This window comes from Felis catus, chromosome D3 (assembly GCF_018350175.1).
Source record: "Felis catus isolate Fca126 chromosome D3, F.catus_Fca126_mat1.0, whole genome shotgun sequence".
In the NCBI taxonomy this organism is placed as follows: domain Eukaryota; kingdom Metazoa; phylum Chordata; class Mammalia; order Carnivora; family Felidae; genus Felis; species Felis catus.
In genome coordinates, this window is record NC_058379.1 from 30398169 (window position 1) to 30413785 (window position 15617).

Sequence of the window (15617 nt, forward strand, 5' to 3'; positions counted from 1 at the left end):
CGGGCTCAATATCCGCAAAACAATTAACGTGATTCATCACATCAAGAAAAGAAAGGGCAAGAACCATAGGACCCTCTCAATAGACGCAGAGAAAGCATTTGACAAAACACAGCATCCTTTCTTGATAAAATCCTCAAGAAAGTAGGCAGAGAAGGAGCATACCTCGAGATCCTAAAAGCCATATATGAACGACCCGACGCTAATATCATCCTCAGTGGGGACAAATGGGAGAGTTTCCCCCCTGAGGTCAGGAACAAGACAGGGATGTCCACTCTCGCCACTGTTACTCAACATAGTATTGGAAGTCTTAGCCTCTGCAATCACACAACACAAAGAAATAAAAGGCATCCACATCGGCCAGGAGGAGGTCAAACTTTCCCTCTTCACAGATGACACGACACTCTATACAGAAAACCCCAAAGATGCCACCACAAAACGGCTAGAATGGATTCATGAATTCGGCAAAGTTACAGGATATAAAATCGATGCGCAGAAATCGGTTGCATTCCTATACACCAACAATGAAGCAACAGAAAAAGAAATCAAGGAATCGATCCCATTTACAGTTGCACAAAAAGCCACAAAATACGTAGGAATAAATCTAACCAAAGGGGTGGAAAATGTATGTACTGAAAACTATAGAAAGCTTATGAAAGAAATGGAAGAAGACACAAAACAATGGAAAAAGAGTCCATGCTCCTGGATAGGAAGAACAAATATTGTTGAAAGGTCAATACTACCCAAAGCAATCTACATGTTCAATGCAATCCCTATCAAAGTAACACCAGCATTCTTCACAGAGCTAGAACCTATACTCCTAAAATGTGTATGGAACCCGAAAAGGACCCGAAGAGCCAACGCAATCTTGAAAAAGAAAACCAAAGCAGGAGGCATCACAATCCCAGACTTCAAGCTATACTACAAAGCTGTAATCATCAAGACAGTATGGTACTGGCACTAGAACAGACACTCAGATCAATGGAACAGAATACAGGACCCAGACATGGACCCACAAACCTATGGCCAACTAATCTTTCACAGATCAGGAAAGAATATCCAATGGTGTAAAGACAGTCTCTCCAGCAAGCGGTGCTGGGAAAACTGGACAGCGACATGCAGAAGAATGAACCTGGACCACATTCTTACACCATACACAAAAATAAACTCAAAATGGATGGAAGATCTCAATGCAAGACAGGCAGCCATCAAAATCCTCGAGTTGAAAGCAGGCAAAACCCTCTTTGATCTTGGCCGCAGCAACTTCTTATTCAACACGTCTCCGGAGGCAAGGGAAACAAAAGCAAAAATGAACTACTGGGACCTCATCAGACTAAAAGGCTTCTGCACAGCGAAGGAAACAATCAGCAAAACGAAAAGGCAACTGACAGAAGGGGAGAAGGTATTTGCAAATGACATATCAGATAAAGGGTTACTATCCAAAATCTACAAAGAACGTCTCACACTCAACACCCAAACAACAAATAATCCAGTGAAGAAATGGGCAAAAGCCATGAGTAGACACTTCTCCAAAGAAGACATCCAGATGGCCCACCGACACATGAAAAAATGCTCCACATCACTCATCATCAGGGAAATACAAATCAAAACCACACTGAGCTACCACCTTACGCCTGTCAGAGTGGCTCACATTAACAACTCAGGCAACAACAGATGTTGGCGAGGATGTGGAGAAGGAGGATCTCTTTTGCATTGTTGGTGGCAATGCAAGCTGGTGCAGCCACTCTGGAAAACAGTATGGAGTTTCCTCCAAACACGAAAAATAGAACTACCCAACGACCGAGCAATTGCACTACTAGGCATTTATCCACGAGATACAGGTGTGCTGTTTCGAAGGGACCCATGCACCCCATGTCTATAGCAGCACTATCAACAATAGCCAAAGTATGCAAAGGAGCCCAAATGTCCGTCGATGGATGAAAGGATACAGAAGATGTGGTATCTAGATACAATGGAGTATTCCTCGGCAATCAAAAAGAATGAAATCTTGCCATATGCAGCTACATGGATGGAACTGGAGGGTATTATGCTAAGTGAAATTAGTCAGTCAGAGAAAGACAAAAATCATATGACTTCACTCATATGAGGACTGTAAGAGACAAAACAGATGAACATAAGGGAAGGGAAACAAACATAAAAACAGGGAGGGGACAAAACAGAAGAGACTCACCAATATGGAGAACAAACTGAGGGTTGCGGGAGGGGTAGTGGGAGGGGGGATGGGATAAATGGGCAAGGGGCACTAAGGAATCTACTCCTGAAATCATTGTTTCATTCTATGCTAACTAATTTGCATGTAAATTCTAAAAAATAAAAAATTAAATTAAAAAAGTAAAAATAAAAAAAACAAAATAAAGTATTTGTTACTGTGGGGAATTGCATTATTTGCTCATGTTACACCAACTTTGCATTTCTCAGACTAACTGAATATAGTTGTGATTTCATTCGGTTTTTATCATTATTTTATTTTATTTTTTTATGTTTATTTTTGAGAGAGAGAGAGACCGAGCATGAGCAGGGGAGGGGCAGAGAGAGAGGGAAATGCGGACTCTGAAGCAGGCTCCAGGCTCTGAGCTGTCAGCACAGAGCCCGACGCAGAGCTCAAACTCATGAACTTCGATATCATGACCTGAGAAGAAGTGGTCACCCAAATGAGCCAACCAGGTGCCACTATTTTATTTTATTTGGCAGAGAGAGAGAGAGAGAGAGAGAGAGAGAGGGAGAGGGAGAGTGAGAGAGAGAAAGAGAGAGCACACAAGAGAGGGGGAGAGGGGCAGAGGGAGAGAGAGAGAGAGAGAGAGAGAGAGAGAGAGAGAGAGAGAGAGAGAGATTCTTAAGCAAGCTCCAGGCTCGATGCTGAGCCAGACGCAGGGCTCAATCCCGTAACCCTGGACTCCTGACCTGAGCAGAAATCAAGAGTCGCATGCTTAACCCATTGAGACACCCAGGTGCCCCTCGGGGCCTACATTTTCATTTGGCACTGGGCCCCACAAATTCTGTCACTGCAAAGTCCCCACCAGGCCACGTCCCCCCTCCGCTCGACCCCACCCACACACTAGTCTCCCTCAGAATGAAATGCAAACTCCTCTCTGGGCCCACAGACCCCACCAAGCTGGTCCTCGAATCTTTGCTGCCCTCGCTGCCCTCGTCCACTGGGCTCCAGTCACAGTCCCCACCTTTCCGTCGTAGGGTGGTCCCACCAGCTACTCCTTGGCCTGGAACGTGGCTGCCTGCTCAGAGGGGCCTTCCTGGGCCTCCAGCTACAGTGGCTGTCCCCTTCCCCGCGCCTTCTGCTCCCCAGCACTCACAGCGGAAGCTAGCCGGCTCCTTGTTTACCTCGTCCTGGTCTGTCTCCCCCACCCACACCCTGGCGCTCAGAATGTCAACAGGAGAGCAGGGTCATCTTAAGCCTGTAAGCCTCACTCACAGGTCACTGGTCGAGGTGGCGCCCCAACCCCTAGGACAAAGCCTGGCCGGGAGCAGTACTCCCTAAACAACTATTGTGTGACAACACACCTTGCCTGAGAAGTCATGACAGACTCTGAATGACAAGTACCTTCTAGTGTGGGGCGGCAGGCCTGGCCAGTGCGAGCCCAACCTGTCAGGGTGTTCTCCCCTGATCCCAAGCCCAGAGAACCCCCCCCCGCCCCCCCCACCTGGATCCTCAGTGCCACTGAGATCAGCACAGGGTGTCTGGCAGTGCCAGCCCCTCCCACCAGGTTCCCCCTCCCCCAGAGGGACAATGTACAAAGGGCCATGTCAGCAAGGAGCTTCAGCTCCATCTCTAGCCCACAGGCCTGAGGTGGGGGAGGGGGGGAGGGTGTGCCCCAGCCATCCTCTGTCCTCAGGGAGCCTGCTCTAGCACAGGGCCAGGAGGGTGACAGATTCAAGCTGTAGTGCGGAGAGGCTTTGTTCCAGGACCTGCACGCCTTGAGGAGTGGGGGGGGATGCCCTTGCACAGTGAGGGGATGAGACACATCAAAGCACAGGGTCGGCCTACCTGGGCAGAGGGTGGTTCCTGTGGACCCAGGCAGCAGGAGTGGAGTGGCGCTCCCCCATGTGGACAGGGCACAGTTGCGAGGTGCAGCCCTGCACTCAAGAGGCTGAAGTGCCTGTAGGCTTAAGGGAGAGAGAGGAGCAGACCTGGCAGAGCCTGGGCGCAGAGTCGGCTCCCATCCTGCCTGGGACCCTCTGCCGCAAAACCAGCCACAAAGAACTCGCTCAAATAGTGCATCCTGAAACCTGAGCTGATAACCCGAGATGTGACCATCCACCCAGTCTCCCAGGCCAGGACCCCGGCAGTCATCCTGAATCTGGCTTCTCGCTGACCTCGCGCTCCCCATCGCCAGGCACGTCTCTTCCATGCCCAGGTACTTGTCGTCCCATCCGGCCCCCTGTGCCACTGTCCCACGCTGCCGGTGCCACCAGCCACGCTCACCTGGACAACAGCAGCAGCCTTGCCAGGGAAGGGGCTCCTGGCTTGAGCCCCACGAGCCAAGCAAAAGCCACATCTGATGCTGCCCCTCTCAGCTTGGAACACCTGCTCCCAGGATAAAGTCCAAATCCTCTAGGAGGCTCCAAGTTTCAGTGTCATCTTTCACTCCCTGCCCAGGGAGGCTCAGCTGAACTGCACTTCCCCCAGGCTGAGGAAGGACTGAGCTGCCTCACCCCACACTGGGCGGTGCTGCCCAACTCTCCTGGGGCCCCAGCACAGAGCCTGATGCAAAGGAGGCGCTGACCTTGGCCTGTTGAATGAATAAACGACACCCCGCCCCCTCCGCTCCCAAATCCACACACCTGCACCTGCAGTCAGTGCTGCTGGGCTTTCAGAACTGGTCTGGGGTTCGAAAAAGTCTAGTCCTGCCTGGGCAAGGCACACCCTGATGAGGTGGTTCATGTACAGGAACTCGACGGGTCCCCCACAATGGGAGGGAAATGGTGGAGAGCGGAGACACGGGGAAGGACTCCAGCCTTCCAAGTGCTCTGAGCAGGATGGCTGATGGTCCGGAGGAGACCCGGCAAGGAAGGAGGGGAAACAGGAAGGGATCTCGGTTCCCCCCTGGGTGCTCAGTGCCTGGCACCATGCCCGGCTGCTGCTGGCTCAAAGGATGGGCTGGAAGCCTGGCTCCAACGCCCCCCGCCCCCAACTCTGGAATCCCGCTCTCTTGGAGGCAGAAAAGCGGGGGCTGGTAACGCAGCCTCACAGGGATCTGGGGAAGTGACCAGGCTGCTCCTGGCCCAGCTCCTACAGCTCCAGCTCTCTGGGAGCCCGAGCAAGGTCTTCCATCTCCTTCAGGAGAGGTGGCCTGGAGCAGGGGCACCTGGGGAGCCTCCGTGGAGCTGGAACAATGAGCCCTTTCTCTTTTCCCTTCCCAATCCACCTCTGCCCACCTCTGCCTTCGAGGGGCCGCGGCGCCCTCGGCTCAGGACCCGACCGTCTCCACCGGGGGACACTCAAGAAGCCCTCACCAAATGGCACAGGGCACCATGCAGGGCTGCAGGCACCGGGCCCCTGCTCCTTCATATGGAGCCGCCAGTCTGTTCTTGCTCCTCTGATTAGTCTTTTCCCTCTGCTAGATCCCGAGAGCATTCCGGAAAAGGGCCGCAAGTGCCCAAATGTCCCACTGAGTGTGAGAAAGAAGAGAAAGGAGCAGCAGTGACCGGACCATCACCACAAGGGGACAGACTCATTCAGGAGTCAGGTGGCAGGGTCCAGGCCTTAGCCATGCCACTAGCTTGCCGGGAGAGCCTGAGCACCAGGTGAGGTGCTCCATCTTGTCTCACCGTCACGTGACCATTTCACAGAGGGGAAAACTGAGGTTTGGAGAGGGGACAGGACTCGCCCGAGGTCAGGCAGCAGCGAGCTGTGGGGAGGTCCTGGCTCAGCAGAGACCACGTGCGTGCCACTGCAGCTCACCAATGCTCAAGGCCTCCCCGTTCCTGCCGGACCTCCACCTTCCCCCCACTGACCACCGGGGGCACAGACTGGATCTCCCAGGTTCCGGCCGACTTGAGTGTTCCAGGTTCTAGAAGGCCCACATTCTAGGTCTGCTGCTCCATCTTCCTCCTCTAAGTTCCGTGATCCCGCTTCTCTGGTCTGGATCACGGGGTTCTACTTTCCAGGTGCTGTGTTCTGGTGCCTGGTCCCCAAGTTCGCCTCTCAGAAAGGTCTGCAGCCCAGGCAGGTCCTCCAGCCAACATGCTTCATTTTCATTCCCTGTATTCTCTCCCAGCCCCCAGTAGTCGGGGCCCACGGGTCACCACCTGGAGCTCCGGTTCCGTCGGCGCTCGGGGCTGCTTTAGGGCATGAAAATGGCTGGGGAGGCCTGTCCCAGGCCCCAGATCACTGGGCTGAAGGGGATACTGGAGATCATCCTCACAGCTGGGCAGGAACACCCTTCCCCACTCTTCCCCGTGTCTCCACCACCACGTTTCTGACCACCCCCAGCCCTGCCGGCCACTGCCCCCACCAGTCCGCACTGCGACAGCCCCCAAGACGGCACTTCCTGAGGACAGAGACATTGGGTCATTTTTCTTTGGGGTCAGAGCCTGGTACTTCCTTAGTGGGTGTCTGTCAAACACTTGCAGAATGAATTAACCAGGTGTGCCCAGAGTCCCGGCAGAATTACACACTGTCACAGCCTCAAAGACCAGAGTTCACATATGACAGAGATGCTCGCGCTGTGTGTGTGTGCAGGTGATGCGCACAAAACACGTGCTCAAAAACACAGACACGTCACACCCTCAAGTCAGCAGATCTGTGGCCCTGGCACCTAGCCTGGGCCCTGGCACTTGGCTGAATAACAGCTGACCGAATGAATGGGTGCTCTGTACTAGGTATATAGGGGAGACGGAGATCGAATCCTCACCCAGGATCCAGGCTCAGCTGTGATTCCAAAGACCATTTCCACGAGGTCGAACTTGACTACATTGTAGGAGGACCCCTGGAATGGCACTTCGGGGCTGGAGTCGGAGTCGGTAAAGAAGGCAGTCAACAGTGCTACCTACGCACCCACCTGGGCACCCGGATGGAGGTGAAGCAAATAGCCCTAGGGCCACCTGTGGCTGGGAGGGGCAGAGGGCAGCCTGGGGTGGGGTGGGGTGGCTTTCCAGGTGGAGGTGGGAAGGCGAGGGCCCTGAGGCCTAACCCACACGACAGGAAGGACAGCAGAGGTTTGAATGGCATTCTGGCTGTGCTACATCCCAGTAGCCCCAGGTCTGGACTCTCGCTGACCCAAATTCCGAGAAAGAGAGACACACGGGCTAAGCTGTCTGCCCCAGGCGTGCCTGTTCTGGGGGATGGGCCCGGGGCCAGGGTCCCTCTGGAAGCCACTCACACATGGTGACCCCAGAGTCTCATGAATGGGGAGCTGGCTGTTTTCCTTAGACCTCTCTCCTTTCCATGGTAACTTCATTTTTCTGGCATAACGGTTTCACCTACAACCTAGGAAATGTGAAAATCAAAGCGAAAGAAGGCTCATATCGCCCACCATCCCCAGGGCTAACATTTAGGCCTAAGTTCTCACAGGATTTTTTCCCCTGTGCACCTTCTTGCTGGAATGAGCTATCGATGTGCATTTCCTGCCAGCTTTAGGACAGCAAGCATTTTCTCTAAGGAGCTTTGTCCTCCACATGGGAAGACCAAGTGCAGACCTGAGCCCTGGGGACTTTGCTCACCTGGGCTTCTTCCCATCTCCCCCAGACCTGACCTGGATCCTGCAGACAAATGCTCCAGCTGGGGACCGGAGTGGGGGAGGGGTATGGCCACATAGCCCTGGGCTCTCCTCTTACAAGCCACAAAGGGACTACCAACCACTCCCCAGGGTGCTCTAGGTCAGTCCCAAGCACCTTGGGCCTTCAACGTTCCCTCTGTGAAATGGGCATGTTTGGCTAGCTATCTGGCCTCAAGGCTCCCCAGCCTGGTCTCCTCTCTGGGCTGCAGGGACAGTCACGTGAACTGGGCTGCACCTTACAGCTGCTTTCCCTGCCCACTCCACTGGCATCTCAGACCAGGCCCTCAAGGTTCTCAGCATCCTGTGGAGCAGCCAGATGGAAATCCTGACAGGGCGGACCAGCCTGGCCCTTGGGGTGGGAGTCAGGCAGGGCTTCCTGGAGGGGTCTTAAAGGATGAGCCAGCACCTGCCAGGAGAGGAGGGGAAGGCCACTGCAGACAGAGGGATAGCATCTGCAAAGGCCTGGCGGTGGGGCGGGGCGGGGGTGAGGGAGGTGTGTGGGGGAAGCCAGCACCTGGATTTCTAGTCTGGGTGGGGTGCTGGTGCATTTCGCCCTTCCCACATGCCAGTGCCTGGAGGCAGGCCACAGAGTCTGTTACACCCCCCACTCGTGGCTGCAGGACCACTGCCCCTACTCAGGTATGGCCCCGAACTTCCGTGACAGCAATAACACTCCAGGCCCCACAGCAGTCCTGGACACCCCTGAGAGGGGTTTGCCCGGGGACCCTTTGGGGCCAGGCTCTGTGGTTTATTGGCTCTGACGGAGGTCATCCCGCACAGACAGAATCCCCCTGACCCATTCCCTGCACCTCTCGGCCGTGGTGGAGGAGCCTCACACCCTCTGCTCTAGTCCTTATGGCAGGTATGACCTTGGACCCGTCACCCACACCCTGTGGGCCTTGGCTCAAAGACTGAAGCCTGATCTGGGCTGTTCCAAGGTCCAGATGGGACCAGAGTTGGCTCTGCCTGAACTGACCACAGGGGTCCCCAAACACCTACTGTGTGCCAGAGCCCCCAACACTGCCTCTTTGTTTCTCCCTCTCCCGCCAGCGCGGAGGCGGGATCTCTTCCCACCACCGCCCCTTACAGACACAGAAGGCCCCTGGATGCAGGTTTCCTGACCCTGGGATGTGGGCACAGGTGAAAACGTAGAGCCACACCTCCAAGCCACAGCTGGAACCAACTGAGATAAGGTGTTACTGCTTCATAAACTGTAGAGTGCAGACTCATTGATTTTTTTTCACACAACAGGCAAGGCTCCGTTCTGCAGGAGCCCCTCCCAGCTGTGTGACCCTACTAAGTCACCTGTCTAGGGCTCAGTTTCCATTGAACGAAATAAGGATTACATCAGCACCCCCTCCCAGGGCTCCTGAGATACTGAAATGAAATCATGCAAGAAAGCACCAGCCCCTCACTCCCATCCGAGCCATAAATGAGTTCGGACCATTAATATTCACGGTCCTCAGAGATGGCCCGGAAGGCACCTTCTCCATCTTTTGCCTAAACCGGCCAATCTGCGTTGCTTCCGAAAGTGGCTCTCACCTGTCACACGACCCATCACCATTCATTAAGCGGTTAAGGAACAGTCATCAAATGCCTTTTGCATGTTAGGCAAGGTGCCGGCCCCCAGAGAGTGCCTGTGCGCCCAGCCTAGAAGCCCCACCTGTCATGGGCAGCCCTCCCTTGTTCCGCCTTCCCGGCCACCATCGCTCACCCACCACGATTCCCCCAGGCTGTGTGCCAGGCCTGGGCTAGCAACAGCGGGGTCGCGATCGACCGGTCCACAGTATTACACAAGCTCTGTGGGGTCTGTGGCCAGCTGGGACCTGTTTCCAGAAGGAAACAGCGGCAGCAGGTGCCTGGATAAAGGCAAATTGGGGCGTGCGGGGGTCAGTGTGGTGTGGTGTGTGCAGAGCTGGGTTAGGGTAGCAGGGGGCAGAGGCTGAGAACACAAGCGGGGGCAGGGTCATAGGGATCTGGGTTAAGGGCAAGGCAGTCTCTTAAAGCAGCCTGAACAGCACTGGGCTGGGAAGTGGTTCTGGGAGTCCGCAGGCCTCTGTATTCCCAGGACAACATTTTAAAATCTGGGTTTCCAGCCCCCTCTCCCGCAGTGGGATTCTGACTCAGCGGGGTGAGGCAGGGCCTGGGAAATCTGTATTTTCCCCAAGCCGCCCAGGTGAGGCTACACGGGGCTTCCAGACGCAGAGCCTCAGGACTATGGGGAAGAAGGGAGTGGCAGTCAGGGCCACAAGGAGGGTGGCCTGGAGGCCAGGACACCAGTGACGTGGTTGTCTCGGGAGTCCAGGCTTCAGAGACCGTTCCCTTTTGAGTGACTGAGGGGCCTATCCGAGGGGCCCCTTCGGGCTCTGGGGGTCCTACAGGCTGGATACAATCCCAGCCCCACCACTTCCCGGCCCTGAGCCCCGGCCCCCAGGCACCCTCAAACTGCCAAATGGGGAGAAAAATAGTACCTGCTTCAAGGGAAGTTAGCAGGCCTAGCTGGGATGATGCAGACAAAGTGCTTGGCCCAGCGCCCAGCACATAGTAAGTGCTCGATAAATAGCAGCAAATTCTTATGACTCAGAGGTCCAGGTGGGGTAGAACAGCCTGGGAAGTCATCCATTATGGGTCTCGGTCAACCAGAATCCTGGAGACTGCCTCTGGCCACCCTCCCTCGCTCAGACCCCCATCTGGGCTGCTGCTTCTGGGAAGTTCCCAGCCTGCTAGGAGAGGGCAACTGGAGGGCAGACCCTGAGGAGGCCCCAGTGTCAGCGCAGACTCTGGCCTCCTGCCTTGGCCCTCACCCTGCCCCTCCCAGGGGATTCCTCCTTCAGCAGGAGCCAAAGTCTAGAGCCAAACTGGCTCTAAATTCAGAAAGCAACGGAGTAATTAGCGTGTGTGAATGATTATTTCCAACTTTATTTCTCTAGATAAAACGAAAATAAGTGGGCCAACAGGGGAATTTCCACTTGGGGCGGTGCAAGAAAAAGTATTTTGGGACCCCGTTAACTTCCTGGGTTACAGGCAGGGCTGTGGGCCCATGTCAGCCCCGCTCTAGGCCACAGGAGGGTGGTCCACTGCCCTTCTACCATGCCTGCTTTCAGCCCCGCCCAAAGCCTCACTTCCCCTTCCCTCCTGGCAGGTGTGGCCAAGCAGGGTCCCTGTGACCATCCCTCCATGGTGTGAGGCTGCCCTCTGGAGGGTCCATCTCCTCCCACAGGGATGGAAAGGGAGGAGGAATGGGTAAAAGAACAGGGATGCTCCCTGGGGCTGACAGTCAGTCACTCACTCATTCATTTTCATTCATTCATTCATTCATTCATTCGAGCTCCTATAGGATAGGGAACTCACGGCCTAGTGGAACACGCCACAGCAAACACACTGAAGAAAGAGAAGTGGTGCTCTGCCCAGCCCACAGCAAGGAGCCTCCCTGCACAACGAACGGATGCTCAAGCCGAGAGGCAAAGGATGGGTGGTCGTTAACAAGACAGAGCCTCCATTCCCCCATCTACAAAAGGGATTATCACGGTACCTCTATCACAGGTTGCTGTACAGATGCAATGTTAGCTACTAATATTTTTATGGGCAGGCAGGGTGCACACGAGGGGGGCTGTAAGGCCAGAGAAACAGCAGAAGGGGAGAAGGGTCTGTGGGATTTGGGGTGGAGGAGGCTTTTGAAGGGTGACAGAGTTTCAGGGCACATAGGAAGAGGTGGGTGGAACAGACATTCAGGCAGAGGGAACAGCATAAGCGAGGGAATAGAATCTGACGTTTGAGACCCGTCTGGACCATTTCTCAGAGCTCTGTCAGGTTAATGCTTGGGATCCAGCTAGGTCATTCTGTGCAGACAGACAGCCCAAACCAGGCCAAGGTCAAGAGGATCCAGAGCAGAAGTGACGCAGGGTCAGAGGTGCAGAGGTTCCCAGGAAGGGAGGACACCAGTCCTCCTTCCCCTCTGCCCTCCATCTCACCACGGGTTACTTATTCAGAGTGGTCTCTTGTCCTGGCCTCAGCCTGTCTGATGCCTCCCTCTCTCAGCTACAGTATGGCCTGGCAGCTCTCCAAGTCTTTGGAGCCTTCTCTCCTTATTCAACCATCATTTATTAAGCACCTACTGAATGCCTGGGTGCTAAAGCTGGCATGGACCAGCTCCCACTGCAAGATGGTGAAGCTGTTGGTAGCCTCAAATGGGCCTTGCCGGAAGATTTACACCACGGAAACCTGCCAACGCTGTTGATCAGGTACCTTTTTCTCCCAGAGGGCCTGTTGCCAGCACACCATTGCCCCCTGCCCAAGCAGCGGACACACAAAGGCAGGCCCCCGCCTATAGGGACTCACACACGAAAGGAAGACGATAGCCTACTGGTGCAGGCTGTGTAGTCTTCCAGGAGGCAGGGGTGAACTGGGAGACCCATTCTGGAAAACGGGGTGTAAATGCCCACTAGAAACTGAATCAAGCTGTTCAAATAGCACTAGTGTGCCTCGTTCCCATTTCAGAGGCAAGGAAACAGAGGCACAGAGAGGCAGAGTCACCAGTGCACGTTCACACAGTGAGAAGTGGCAGAGTTGAGATTTGAACCTGGGCCACTGGATCTGGAGTCCTTGCTTTTCACTTCTGCCCTTGACTGTCCCATGGTGCAATTATTGCAGCTCCCAACCCCCCGCCGCCCCCACCCCCCCACACACACACACCCCTAAGCAGCCAGCACAGGGCTACGCAAGACCATGGAGACCCGACTGGTTTTGCTGCCCAACTACATTCCATTCTCCTGGGGCTAAGGTCTGTGTCCTCTCCACCCGGCTGCCCATGACAGTGCCCCTCACAGGAAGATATTGTGTTTGTGGTCTCAGTGTCTGAAGACCCTTCTGGAAGGGAGCCCTGGTCCCGCATGTGCAGGGCTAGGGCTGACTAGGAGGAAGGGGTGCATCGTGCAGCATGGAGAACAAAGAGGCTTTGGCATTGGGGAACACAGCAGGGTCCATTGAATGCCATGGCTAAGATGCCCATAGGGGCACAAGGAGGACGACCCCGCCCTGGCCACCGCCCACTGCTTCTCTCTTCTTCCAGAATAGCATGAGCACACGGACTTGCAGTGCCCCCAGCCCCTGGCTTCCCCGGCTCACATCCAGCCCTCACGGGATCCTCATCGTCACCGGGTAAAGTGAGCCTGGCCCACCAGCTGACATCAACGCCCCCGTTTTCCAGGTACACAAACTGGCACAGCGGCCAAGGATTTCCCGAGGCCTTCTCAGGTGCTGGGCTCCCTACACTCATCACCTCATGCAGACCTCCCCACAACCCTGTGGAGGAGTCGCCCCATTTGACACATGTGGACACTGAGACTCAGAAAGCGGACTTGCTTGGGGTGGTCCAGCCACCGGCAGATGTGGGCCAAGCAGTCTTGACCACAGCAGGGACCCTGGGCAGACTCCCAGAGGGCCTGCTGAGCCAGATGCCAGCACTGCCCACCCCATCAGCGCCTCGCTGTCCTTGGGAGCTTGCTTGTGCCAGCTCGCTGGGATGGCCTGACACCTCACCTCCACCTGGCCCTCCTTCCCTTCGTTCACGTGGGTCACTCCCGTGCCTGACCAGACCCCCCTTCCACAACTCTCCACCCCGACCAGGCGCTCACATCTCACAGCCTCTGCTCCAGCCATTCCCTCTACCCAGAGTGCCCTTCCCTTCAGTGCTGAGCAAGCCAACTCTTCCAGCAACTTCTCTCTCCTCCCTGGGCTGCCAGAACCTCTTCCAAACCTTCCCAAGACCCTGTGCCTATCTCCTCAGCACCCGGAGGCCTGGATCTTCAGTACCTGCCCTGCCTGGGGAGGGGACCCGCCAGTATCCACAGCTCCCCATCAAGGCAGGTCAGGACTGGTGTCCCAGGAGTGGCAAGGAGTGCTATGGGGATGGGGCAGTGCCAGTTCTGGGGGGCCATGGAGGGGTCTCTCTGGGGTAGTATTCCTGCCCACAGGCCTTGTAGGGAGTCTTCCAGAGCCAGGAGAGTCCCCTGACCTCCCGCTACCAGGGCTGGCTGAGACCCACCTCTGCTTCTAGTGGCACCCCACCCAGCTCAGGCGCCATTTACACCCAAGCTCTTCTCCCCACCCCAGCTTCCAGAACTCTCTATTTGCAGATATTGATAGTGCCCTCCCCCAGCCAGGTTCCCTTCCCCACCCTGGGCAGTGCAGTGAAAAGCGCCTGAGCCTCGCCGCGCCCCGCCCCCGCCCCCGCCCCAACCCCAACCCCAAGGAAAGGACTAGGGGTGCTCTCCCCACGCCCCTCCGCCTGGTCCCCACAAGCAGCCACAGTCCCAGCCTCCGCACCCGCCCTGTTCTGGAACCGCTCCGGAGGCTTGGGTGGTGGGGGGCACAGCGCACAAAGCGCCTTTTGAGCCCCGCGCCTGGGGGACGCCCCCCGCCCAGGCCTAGGGAGGGCATCTAAGGCATGAGGCTTTGCCCTCTGGGGCCTGGGAAAGGTCCTGGGGCCAGCCAGGTTGGGGGAGGGGGCGTCAGAGCCCAGTAGTCTCCCTGGAATCCCGTCCCCACCTCCCTGTCTGGACGCCCACAACCCCCGGTCCCGGGGCTCCCACTCCCGCCCCTAGAGTCACGCTCAGGAGGGAGGGGGCTGTGGAAGCCCTGACGGCTTGGCGGGGTGCGTGTTGGGCCCGGAGCGCTGAGATGGAGGCAGAGGGCCATGAGTGCGTGGATGGAGGGGCTGCGGCGTGGATGGAGGGGCTGCGGGTCCCCCAGGACGCCAGAGTCAACTCACCCATCTCCAGTCTGGTCTCAGCAGAGGAGGCAGAAGCGGCGGGGGCGGCGGCGTCTCCGCAGCCCCCAGGGCCCCCGGCAGAGAGATGCTGGCGTCCGCCACCGCCTCTTGCCCCATCTCAGTCTCTGGCGGCGGCTGCGGCTGGAGCCCGGCATCGCGGGCGTCGCGGCCCCGGGCCGGCCCCTATCCCCGCCTCACGCCCCCACCTCCACGCCTTCCCGCGGTCCAGGCACGGCCGCCTGGCTGCACCCCGGGACGCGGCGTGGGGAAGAGGCCCCCTGGGAGGCGAGCGTGGGGCGACAAGGGTGCCCAGGCAAGACCCGAGCAAGGCGAGCAGAGGTGCTGGCTCTGCCTGGGTTCCGCCGCTTGGGCCCCCCCCCGGAGCCCCCTCCCCTCCGTTCGCTGCACTGCGCTGGGCTTGGGTGGGGGCGCGTCGGAGCCCAGTAGTCTCCCTGGCATCCCGCCCCCACCTCCCTGTCTCGAAGCGCCCAACCCCAGGGCCTGGGGCTCCCGCTCCCGCACCTGGGGTCACTCTCAGGGAGGGAGAGGGCTGTGAAAGCCCTGACAGCGTAGGGTGGGGGTCGTGCCGGGAGCACGGAGATGGAGGCGGAGGGCCAGGAGTGCGTGGAAGGAGGGGCTGCAGCGCGGGCCCCGGGACGCCAGGGTCAACTCACCCATCTCCAGCCACTGCCTCCAGCAGCGGAGGCAGCGGCGGCGGCGGCGGCGGCTGCATTGGCTCCGCGGCCCCCGGAGCCCCAGGCTGGGAGATGCTGGCTTCCGCCGCAGCCTCTCGCCCCATCCCGGGATCCGGCGGCGGCTGCAGCGGGCTCCAGGCTTCGCGGGCGTCGCCGGGTCCGGTCCCTATCCCCGCCTCACGCCCCCACCTCCACCCCTTCCCGCGGTCCAGGCACGGCCGCCTGGCTGCACCCAGGGCTGCGGCGCGGGGGAGGGGCCCCCCGGAGGCGCGCGTGGGGCGAGAAGGGTGCCGAGGCGACACCGGAGCGTGGCGAGCAGAAGTGCTGGCACCCGCTAGATTCCGCGGCTTGGGCCCCCGCCCCACCCCCCACCGGGGCGCCCTCCCCTCCGATCGCTGCCCC

The 15617-nt window shown here is 57.4% G+C and overlaps 1 protein-coding gene and 1 long non-coding RNA gene across 22 annotated transcripts in view; both read right to left on the reverse strand.

The window, feature by feature from the left end:
• LOC123381126 overlaps positions 1-15598 on the reverse strand; it is a 29260-nt gene extending 13662 nt beyond the window's left edge. For 5 of the 20 annotated variants that reach the window (XR_006587713.1, XR_006587720.1, XR_006587726.1 and 2 more), the window contains exon 1: positions 4019-12410. This is a non-coding gene — a long non-coding RNA (uncharacterized LOC123381126). Of the gene's footprint in view, positions 1-4018; positions 12411-14520 lie in introns of those variants that run through there. The other 15 variants (XR_006587718.1, XR_006587714.1, XR_006587715.1 and 12 more) reach the window with 13 other exon arrangements.
• The window catches only part of LOC123381124 (ankyrin repeat domain-containing protein 26-like), a 297965-nt gene that overhangs the window by 85952 nt on the left and 196396 nt on the right, over positions 1-15617 (reverse strand). The window lies entirely within an intron of this gene.